Here is an 8679-nt window from a genome sequence, read left to right on the forward strand (position 1 = left end):
TAAAAATATACTAAAAACTAACTAGATCATACTAAAAATATACTAAAAACAATGCCAAAAAGCGTACAAATTATCCGCTCATCACAACACCAAACTTAAATTGTTGCTTGTCCCCAAGCAACTGAAAATCAAATAAGGTAAAAAGAAGAGAATATGCAATGAACTCCAAAAACATTTATGAAGATCAGTATTAATTAGATGAGCGGGGCTTTTAGCTTTTTGCCTCTGAACAGTTTTGGCATCTCACTCTATCCTTTGAAATTCAGAATGATTGGCTTCTTTAGGAACTCAGATTCCAGATAGTGTTATTGATTCTCCTAGTTAAGTATGATGATTTCTTGAACACAGCTACTTATTGAGTCTTGGCCGTGGCCCAAAGCACTATGTCTTCCAGTATTACCACCGGATACATACATGCCACAGACACATAATTGGGTGAACCTTTTCAGATTGTGACTCAGCTTTGCTAGAGTCTCCAACTAGAGGTGTCCAGGGTTCTTAAGCACACTCTTATTGCCTTGGATCACAACTTTATTTCTTTCTTTTTTCTTTCTTTTTCTCTTTCTTTTTCGTTTTTTTTTCGCCTCTTTTTTTTTGTATTCACTGCTTTTTCCTGCTTCAAGAATCATTTTTATGATTTTTCAGATCCTCAATAACATGTCTCCTTTTTCATCATTCTTTCAAGAGCCAATATCCATGAACCACAAATTCAAAAGACATATGCACTGTTTAAGCATACATTCAGAGAACAAAAGTGTTGCCACCACATCAAAATAATTAAACTGTTATAAAATTCAAAATTCATGCAATTCTTTTCTTTTTCAATTAAGAACATTGTTTATTTAAGAAAGGTGATGGATTCATAGGACATTCATAACTTTAAGGCATAGACACTAAGACTCTAATGATCATAAGACACAAACATAGATAAACATAAAGCACAATTTTCGAAAAACAAGAAAATAAAGAACAAGGAGATTAAAGAACGGGTCCACCTTAGTGATGGCGGCTTGTTCTTCCTCTTGAAGGTCTTATGAAGTGCTTGAGCTCCTCAATGTCTCTTCCTTGTCTTTGTTGCTCCTCTCTCATGATTCTTTGATATTCTCTAATTTCATGGAGGAGAATGGAGTGTTCTTGGTGCTCCACCCTTAGTTGTCCCATGTTGGAACTCAACTCTCCTAGGGAGGTGTTAATTTGCTCCCAATAGTCTTGTGGAGGAAAGTGCATCCCTTGAGGCATCTCAAGGATCTCATGATGAGAGGGGTCTCTTGTTTGCTCCATCCTTTTCTTAGTGATGAGTTTATCCTCATCAATGGGGATGTCTCCCTCTATGTCAACTCCAACTGAATAACAGAGGTGACAAATAAGATGAGGAAAGGCTAACCTTGTCAAGGTAGAGGACTTGTCCGCCACCTTATAGAGTTCTTGGGCTATAACCCCATGAACTTCTACTTCTTCTCCAATCATGATGCTATGAATCATGATGGCTCGGTCTAGAGTAACTTCGGACCGGTTGCTAGTGGGAATGATTGAGCGTTGGATAAACTCCAACCATCCTCTAGCCACAGGCATGAGGTCATGCCTTCTCAATTGAACCGGCTTCCCTCTTGAATCTCTCTTCCATTGTGCGCCCACTTCACATATGACTGTGAGGACTTGGTCCAACCTTTGATCAAAGTTGACCCTTCTAGTGTAAGGATGTTCATCTCCTTGCATCATAGGCAAGTTGAATGTCAACCTTACATTTTCCGGACTAAAATCCAAGTATTTCCCCCGAACCATAGTAAGCCAATTCTTTGGATCCGGGTTCACACTTTGATCATGGTTCTTGGTGATCCATGCATTGGCATAGAACTCTTGAACCATTAAGATTCCGACTTGTTGAATGGGGTTGGTAAGAACTTCCCAACCTCTTCTTCGGATCTCATGTCGGATCTCCGGATATTCACTCTTTTTGAGTGAAAAAGGGACCTCGGGATCACCTTCTTCAAGGCCACAACTTCATAGAAGTGGTCTTGATGCACCCTTGAGATGAATCTCTCCATCTCCCATGACTCGGAGGTGGAAAGCTTTTGCCTTCCCTTTCCTCTTTCTAGAGGTTTCTCCGGCCTTAGATGCCATAAATGGTTATGGAAAAAACGAAAAAGCAACGCTTTTACCCACACCAAACTTAAAAGTTTGCTCGTCCTCGAGCAAAAGAAGAAGAAGAGAGTAGAAGAAGAAGAAATGAGGAATAAGGGAATGGCTTTGTGTTCGGCCAAAGAGGGGGAGAAGTGGTGTTTAGGTTGTGTGAAAATGAAGGGGTGAAGAAGGGTATATATAGGGGATGGATGTGAGTGGTGAAGAGTTTTTGGGGAAGAGGTGTTGAGGTGATTGGTGAATGGGTGAAGAAGAGAGAGAGTGGTGGGGTTGGTGGGGATCCTGTGGGGTCCACAGATCCTGTGGTGTCAAGGAAAAGTCATCCCTGTACCAAACGGCATTCAAAATCACGTTTTGAGCCAATTCTGGCGTTAAACGCCGGGCTGGTGCCCATTTCTGGCGTTTAACGCCAGGTTCTTGCCCTTTTCTGGCGTTTAACGCCAGTCTGGTGCCCCTTTCTGGCGTTAAACGCTCAGAATGGTGCCAGACTGGGCGTTAAACGCCCACCTGCTAGCCTTACTGGCGTTTAAACGCCAGTAAGTTCTTCCTCCAGGGTGTGCTATTTTTCTTCCTGTTTTTCATTCTGTTTTTGCTTTTTTATTGATTTTGTGACTTCTTATGATCATCAACCTATAAAAAACATAAAATAACAGAAAATAGATAAAATATAACATTGGGTTGCCTCCCAACAAGCGCTTCTTTAATGTCAGTAGCTTGACAGAGGGCTCTCATGGAGCCTCACAAATACTCAGAGCAATGTTGGAACCTCCCAACACCAAACTTAGAGTTTGAATGTGGGAGTTCAACACCAAACTTAGAGTTTGGTTGTGGCCTCCCAACACCAAACTTAGAGTTTGACTGTGGGAGCTCTGCTTGACTCTGATTTGGGAGAAGTTCTTCATGCTTCTTCTCCATGGTGACAGAGGGATATCCTTGAGCCTTAAACATAAAGGATTCTTCATTCACTTGAATGATCAGTTCACCTCCATCAACATCAATCACAGCCTTTGCTGTGGCTAGGAAGGGTCTGCCAAGGATGATAGATTCATCCATGCACTTCCTAGTCCCTAGGACTATGAAATCAGTAGGGATGTAATGGTCTTCAATCTTCACCAAAACATCCTTTACAAGTCCATGAGCTTGTTTCTTTGAATTGTCTGCCATCTCTAATGAGATTCTTGCAGCTTGTACCTCAAAGATCCCTAGTTTTTCCATTACAGAGAGAGGCATGAGGTTTACACTTGACCCTAAGTCACACAGAGCCTTCTTGAAGGTCATGGTGCCTATGGTACAAGGTATGGAAAACTTCCCAGGATCTTGTTTCTTTTGAGGTAATTTCTGCCTAGACAAGTCATCCAGTTCTTTGGTGAGCAAAGGGGGTTCATCCTCCCAAGTCTCATTTCCAAATAACTTGTCATTTAGCTTCATGATTGCTCCAAGGTATTTAGCAACTTGCTCTTCACTGAAATACTCATCCTCTTCAGAGGAAGAATACTCATCAGAGCTCATGAATGGCAGAAGTAAATCCAATGAAATCTCTATGGTCTCAGTTTGAGCCTCAGATTCCCATGGTTCCTCATTAGGGAACCTATTGGAGGTTAGTGCACGCCCATTGAGGTCTTCCTCAGTGGCGTTTACTTCCTCTCCTTCCTCTCCAAATTCGGCCATATTGATGGCCTTGCACTCTCCTTTTGGATTTTCTTCTGTATTGCTTGGAAGAGTACTAGGAGGGAGTTCAGTAATTTTCTTGCTCAGCTGTCCCACTTGTGCCTCCAAATTCCTAATGGAGGACCTTGTTTCAGTCATGAAACTTTGAGTGGTTTTGATTAGATCAGAGACCATGGTTGCTAAGTCAGAGGGGTTCTGTTTAGCATTCTCTGTCTGTTGCTGAGAAGATGATGGAAAAGGCTTGCCATTGTTAAACCTGTTTCTTCCACCATTATTGTTGAAACCTTGTTGAGGTCTCTCTTGATTCTTCCATGAGAAATTTGGGTGATTTCTCCATGAAGAATTATAGGTGTTCCCATAGGGTTCTCCTAGGTAATTCACCTCTTCCATTGAAGGGTTCTCAGGATCATAAGCTTCTTCTTCAGATGAAGCATCCTTAGTACTGCTTGGTGCATTTTGCATTCCAGACAAACTTTGAGAAATCAAATTGACTTGCTGAGTCAATATTTTATTCTGAGCCAATATGGCATTCAGAGTATCAATCTCAAGAACTCCTTTCTTCTGATTAGTCCCATTGTTCACAGGATTCCTTTCAGAAGTGTACATGAATTGGTTATTTGCAACCATTTCAATTAGCTCTTGAGCTTCTGTAGGCGTCTTCTTTAGATGAAGAGATCCTCCAGCAGAGCTATCCAAAGACATCTTGGATAGTTCAGAGAGACCATCATAGAAAATACCTATGATGCTCCATTCAGAAAGCATGTCAGAAGGACATTTTCTGATTAATTGTTTGTATCTTTCCCAAGCTTCATAGAGGGATTCTCCATCCTTCTGTCTGAAGGTTTGGACTTCCACTCTAAGCTTACTCAATTTTTGAGGTGGAAAGAACTTTGCCAAGAAGGCATTGACTAGCTTTTCCCAAGAGTCCAGGCTTTCTTTAGGTTGAGAGTCCAACCATATCCTAGCTCTGTCTCTTACAGCAAAGGGGAATAGCATTAGTCTGTAGACCTCAGGGTCAACCCCATTAGTCTTGACTGTGTCACAGATTTGCAAGAATTCAGCTAAAAACTGATGAGGATCTTCCAATGGAAGTCCATGGAACTTGCAATTCTTTTGCATTAGAGAAACTAATTGAGGCTTAAGCTCAAAGTTGTTTGCTCCAATGGCAGGGATAGAGATGCTTCTCCCATAGAAGTCGGGAGTAGGTGCAGTAAAGTCACCCAGCACCTTCCTTGCATTGTTTGCATTGTTGTTATTTTCGGCTGCCATGGGTTCTTCTTCTTTGAAGAATTCGGTCAGGTCCTCAACAGAGAGTTGTGCCTTAGCTTCTCTTAGCTTTCGCTTCAAGGTCCTTTCAGGCTCAGGGTCAGCTTCAACAAGAATGCCTTTGTCTTTGTTCCTGCTCATATGAAAGAGAAGAGAACAAGAAAATGTGGAATCCTCTATGTCACAGTATAGAGATTCCTTGAGGTGTCAGAGGAAGAAGAAAAATAGAGAGAAGAAGGAGAAGAATTCGAACTTAATTAGATGGAGTTCGAATTGTGCATTGAGAAGGAGTTATACTCCATAAATAGAAGGATGTGAGAAGAGGGGAAGAGAATTTTCGAAAATTAATTAAAAAGATGTCAAAAACATTTTGAAAAATTGATTGATAATTTTCGAAAACTCAAAGTGGAAAAAAAATCAAGTGATTTTTGAAAAAGATTTTGAAATTAGAAATTAAAAAGATTTGATTGAAAACTTATTTTGAAAAAAATGTGATTAAAAAGATATGATTGAAAAGTTATGGTATTAAAAAGATGTGATTGAGAAGATATGATTTGAAAAACAATTTTAAAAAGATTTGAATTTTAAAAATTAATGACTTGCCTAACAAGAAAAGATATGATTCAAACATTAAACCTTTCTCAACAGAAAAAGGCAATAAAATTGAAATGTTCAATCAAATCATTAATTGTTAGTAAGTATCTTTGGAAAAGGAAAGAAATTGATTTTGAAAACATTTGATTGAAAAGATATGATTTGAAAAAGATTTGATTTTGAAAAACTTTGAAAACTTGAAAAAAATTGATTTGAAAACAAAATCCTCCCCCTTGTGCCATCCTGGCGTTAAACGCCCAGAATGGTATCCATTCTGGCGTCCATTCTGGGCGTTTAACGCCCAAAATGCTACCTTTTTGGGCGTTAAACGCCCAACCAGGTACCCTGGCTGGCGTTTAAACGCCAGTCTGTCCTTCTTCACTGGGCGTTTTGAACGCCCAGCTTTTTCTGTGTAATTCCTCTGCTGCATGTTCTGAATCTTCAGTTCCCTGTACTATTGACTTGAAAATTGAACCAAGATCAAATAAATAATGCATGCAAGACACCAAACTTAAAATTAGACACTAGACTCAAACAAGGAACATAAAATATTTTTGGTTTTTATGATTTTGTCGTTTTTTTTTTGTGCTTTTTTCGAAAATTAAGTGGAAAAGAAAATAAAGGTTTCATAATTCTTACTTTGAATTCCAGGAATCATTGCAATGCTAGTCTAAGACTCCGGTCCAGGAATTAGACATGGCTTCACAGCCAGCCAAGCTTTCAAAGAAAGCTTCGGTCCAAAACACTAGACATGGCCAATGGCCAGCCAAGCCTTAGCAGATCATTGCTTCAATAGCAAGATTGATAGAAATCAACAAGCTATTGTGATGATTAGTTGAAACCTCGGTCCAATAAGATTAGACATTGCTTCTCAGCCAGCCAGATTTCAACAGATCATCATGAAACTCTAGAATTCATTTTTAAGAACTCTAAAAAAAATACCTAATCTAAGCAACAAGATGAACCGTCAGTTGTCCATACACAAAACAATCCCCGGCAACGGCGCCAAAAACTTGGTGCACGAAATTGTGATCACTACAACTTCGCACAACTAACCAGCAAGTGCACTGGGTCGTCCAAGTAATAAACCTTACGCGAGTAAGGGTCGATCCCACGGAGATTGTTGGTACGAAGCAAGCTATGGTCACCTTGTAAATCTTAGTCAGGCAGACTCAAATGGGTATAGATGATGAATAGAACATAAAGATAAAGATAGAGATACTTATGTATATCATTGGTGAGAGCTTCAGATAAGCGTATGAAGATGCCTTCCCTTCCATCTCTCTGCTTTCCTACTGTCTTCATCCAATCCTTCTTACTCCTTACCATGGCAAGCTTATGCAAGGGTTTCACCGTTGTCAGTGGCTACCTCTCAGTGAAAACGTTCCTATGCTCTGTCACAGCATGGCTAATCATCTGTCGGTTCTCGGTCAGGCCGGAATAGAATCCATTGATTCTTTTGCGTCTGTCACTAACGCCCTGCCTGCTAGGAGTTTGAAGCACGTCACAGTCATTCAATCATTGAATCCTACTCAGAATACCACAGACAAGGTTAGACCTTCCGGATTCTCTTGAATGCCGCCATCAGTTCTCGCCTATACCACGAAGACTCTGATCTCACGGAATGGCTGGCTCGTTTGTCAGGCGAGCACTCGGTTGTCAGGCGATCAACCATGCATCGTGTATCAGGAATCCAAGAGATAAACACTAGAGCCTTGTTGCTTGTAGAACAGAGTGGTTGTCAGTCACTTTGTTCATAAGTGAGAATGATGATGAGTGTCACGGATCATCACATTCATCAAGTTGAAGAACAAGTGATATCTTGGACAAAGAACAAGCGGAATTGAATAGAAGAACAATAGTAATTGCATTAATACTCGAGGTACAGCAGAGCTCCACACCTTAATCTATGGTGTGTAGAAACTCCACCGTTGAAAATACATAAGAACAAGGTCTAGGCATGGCCGAATGGCCAGCCTCCCGAAGTGATCAAAAGATTCAAAGATCTCAAGATGATCTAAGATCCAAAGATGTCCAATACAATAGTAAAAGGTCCTACTTATAGAAAACTAGTAGCCTAAGGTGTACAAAGATGAGTAAATGACATAGAAATCCACTTCTGGGCCCACTTGGTGTGTGCTTGGGCTGAGCAATGAAGCATTTTCGTGTAGAGACTCTCCTTGGAGTTAAACGCCAGCTTTTATGCCAGTTTGGGCGTTTAACTCCCATTTTGGTGCCAGTTCCGGCGTTTAACGCTGGAATTTCTGAGGGTGACTTTGAACGCCGGTTTGGGCCACCAAATCTTGGGCAAAGTATGGACTATCATATATTGCTGGAAAGCCCAGGATGTCTACTTTCCAACGCCGTTGAGAGCGCGCCAATTGGGCTTCTGTAGCTCCAGAAAATCCACTTCGAGTACAGGGAGGTCAGAATCCAACAGCATCTGCAGTCCTTTTCAGTCTCTGAATCAGATTTTTGCTCAGGTCGCTCAATTTCAGCCAGAAAATACCTGAAATCACAGAAAAACACACAAACTCATAGTAAAGTCCAGAAAAGTGAATTTTAACTAAAAACTAATAAAAATATACTAAAAACTAACTAGATCATACTAAAAATATACTAAAAACAATGCCAAAAAGCGTACAAATTATCCGCTCATCAGTCTTCCAACAGGTCTCTTCAACTTAGGTGGAATTGGATTAATAACTTCAATCTTGTCCCAATACTCTTCTGAGTTCACCGGTTGGATGCAGGGTTGGTATGTGGCCCTTGCTGCCCCAATTTTCAGTAATGGATGTACATAGCCTTCAGGCCTGTCACCCCTCCTAGCAATAGCAGCTAAAGCATGAACGCCCGGAATACCTGCAGTTTAACAAGTTTTGAGATTTTGTTACAAACATATACAATTATCAAAATTGTAATATAGTATATTATTGGAGTTTTTTACCAGTCAATTGCCACGCGTTACATGTACACTTGTTCTGGGCCAAGTCCACAGACAGCTTTTTTATA

The 8679-nt window shown here is 40.4% G+C and overlaps 1 non-coding gene across 1 annotated transcript; it reads left to right on the forward strand.

Annotated features, from left to right (window-relative positions):
* The first annotated feature begins 4563 nt into the window (after positions 1 to 4563).
* LOC130953762 (small nucleolar RNA R71) lies at positions 4564 to 4671 on the forward strand. The gene has a single exon (XR_009075923.1). It is a non-coding gene; the product is annotated as a small nucleolar RNA R71 (small nucleolar RNA).
* The last annotated feature ends 4008 nt before the right edge of the window (positions 4672 to 8679 follow it).

The sequence above is a fragment of the Arachis stenosperma genome, chromosome 9, assembly GCF_014773155.1.
Source record: "Arachis stenosperma cultivar V10309 chromosome 9, arast.V10309.gnm1.PFL2, whole genome shotgun sequence".
Lineage (NCBI taxonomy): Eukaryota > Viridiplantae > Streptophyta > Magnoliopsida > Fabales > Fabaceae > Arachis > Arachis stenosperma.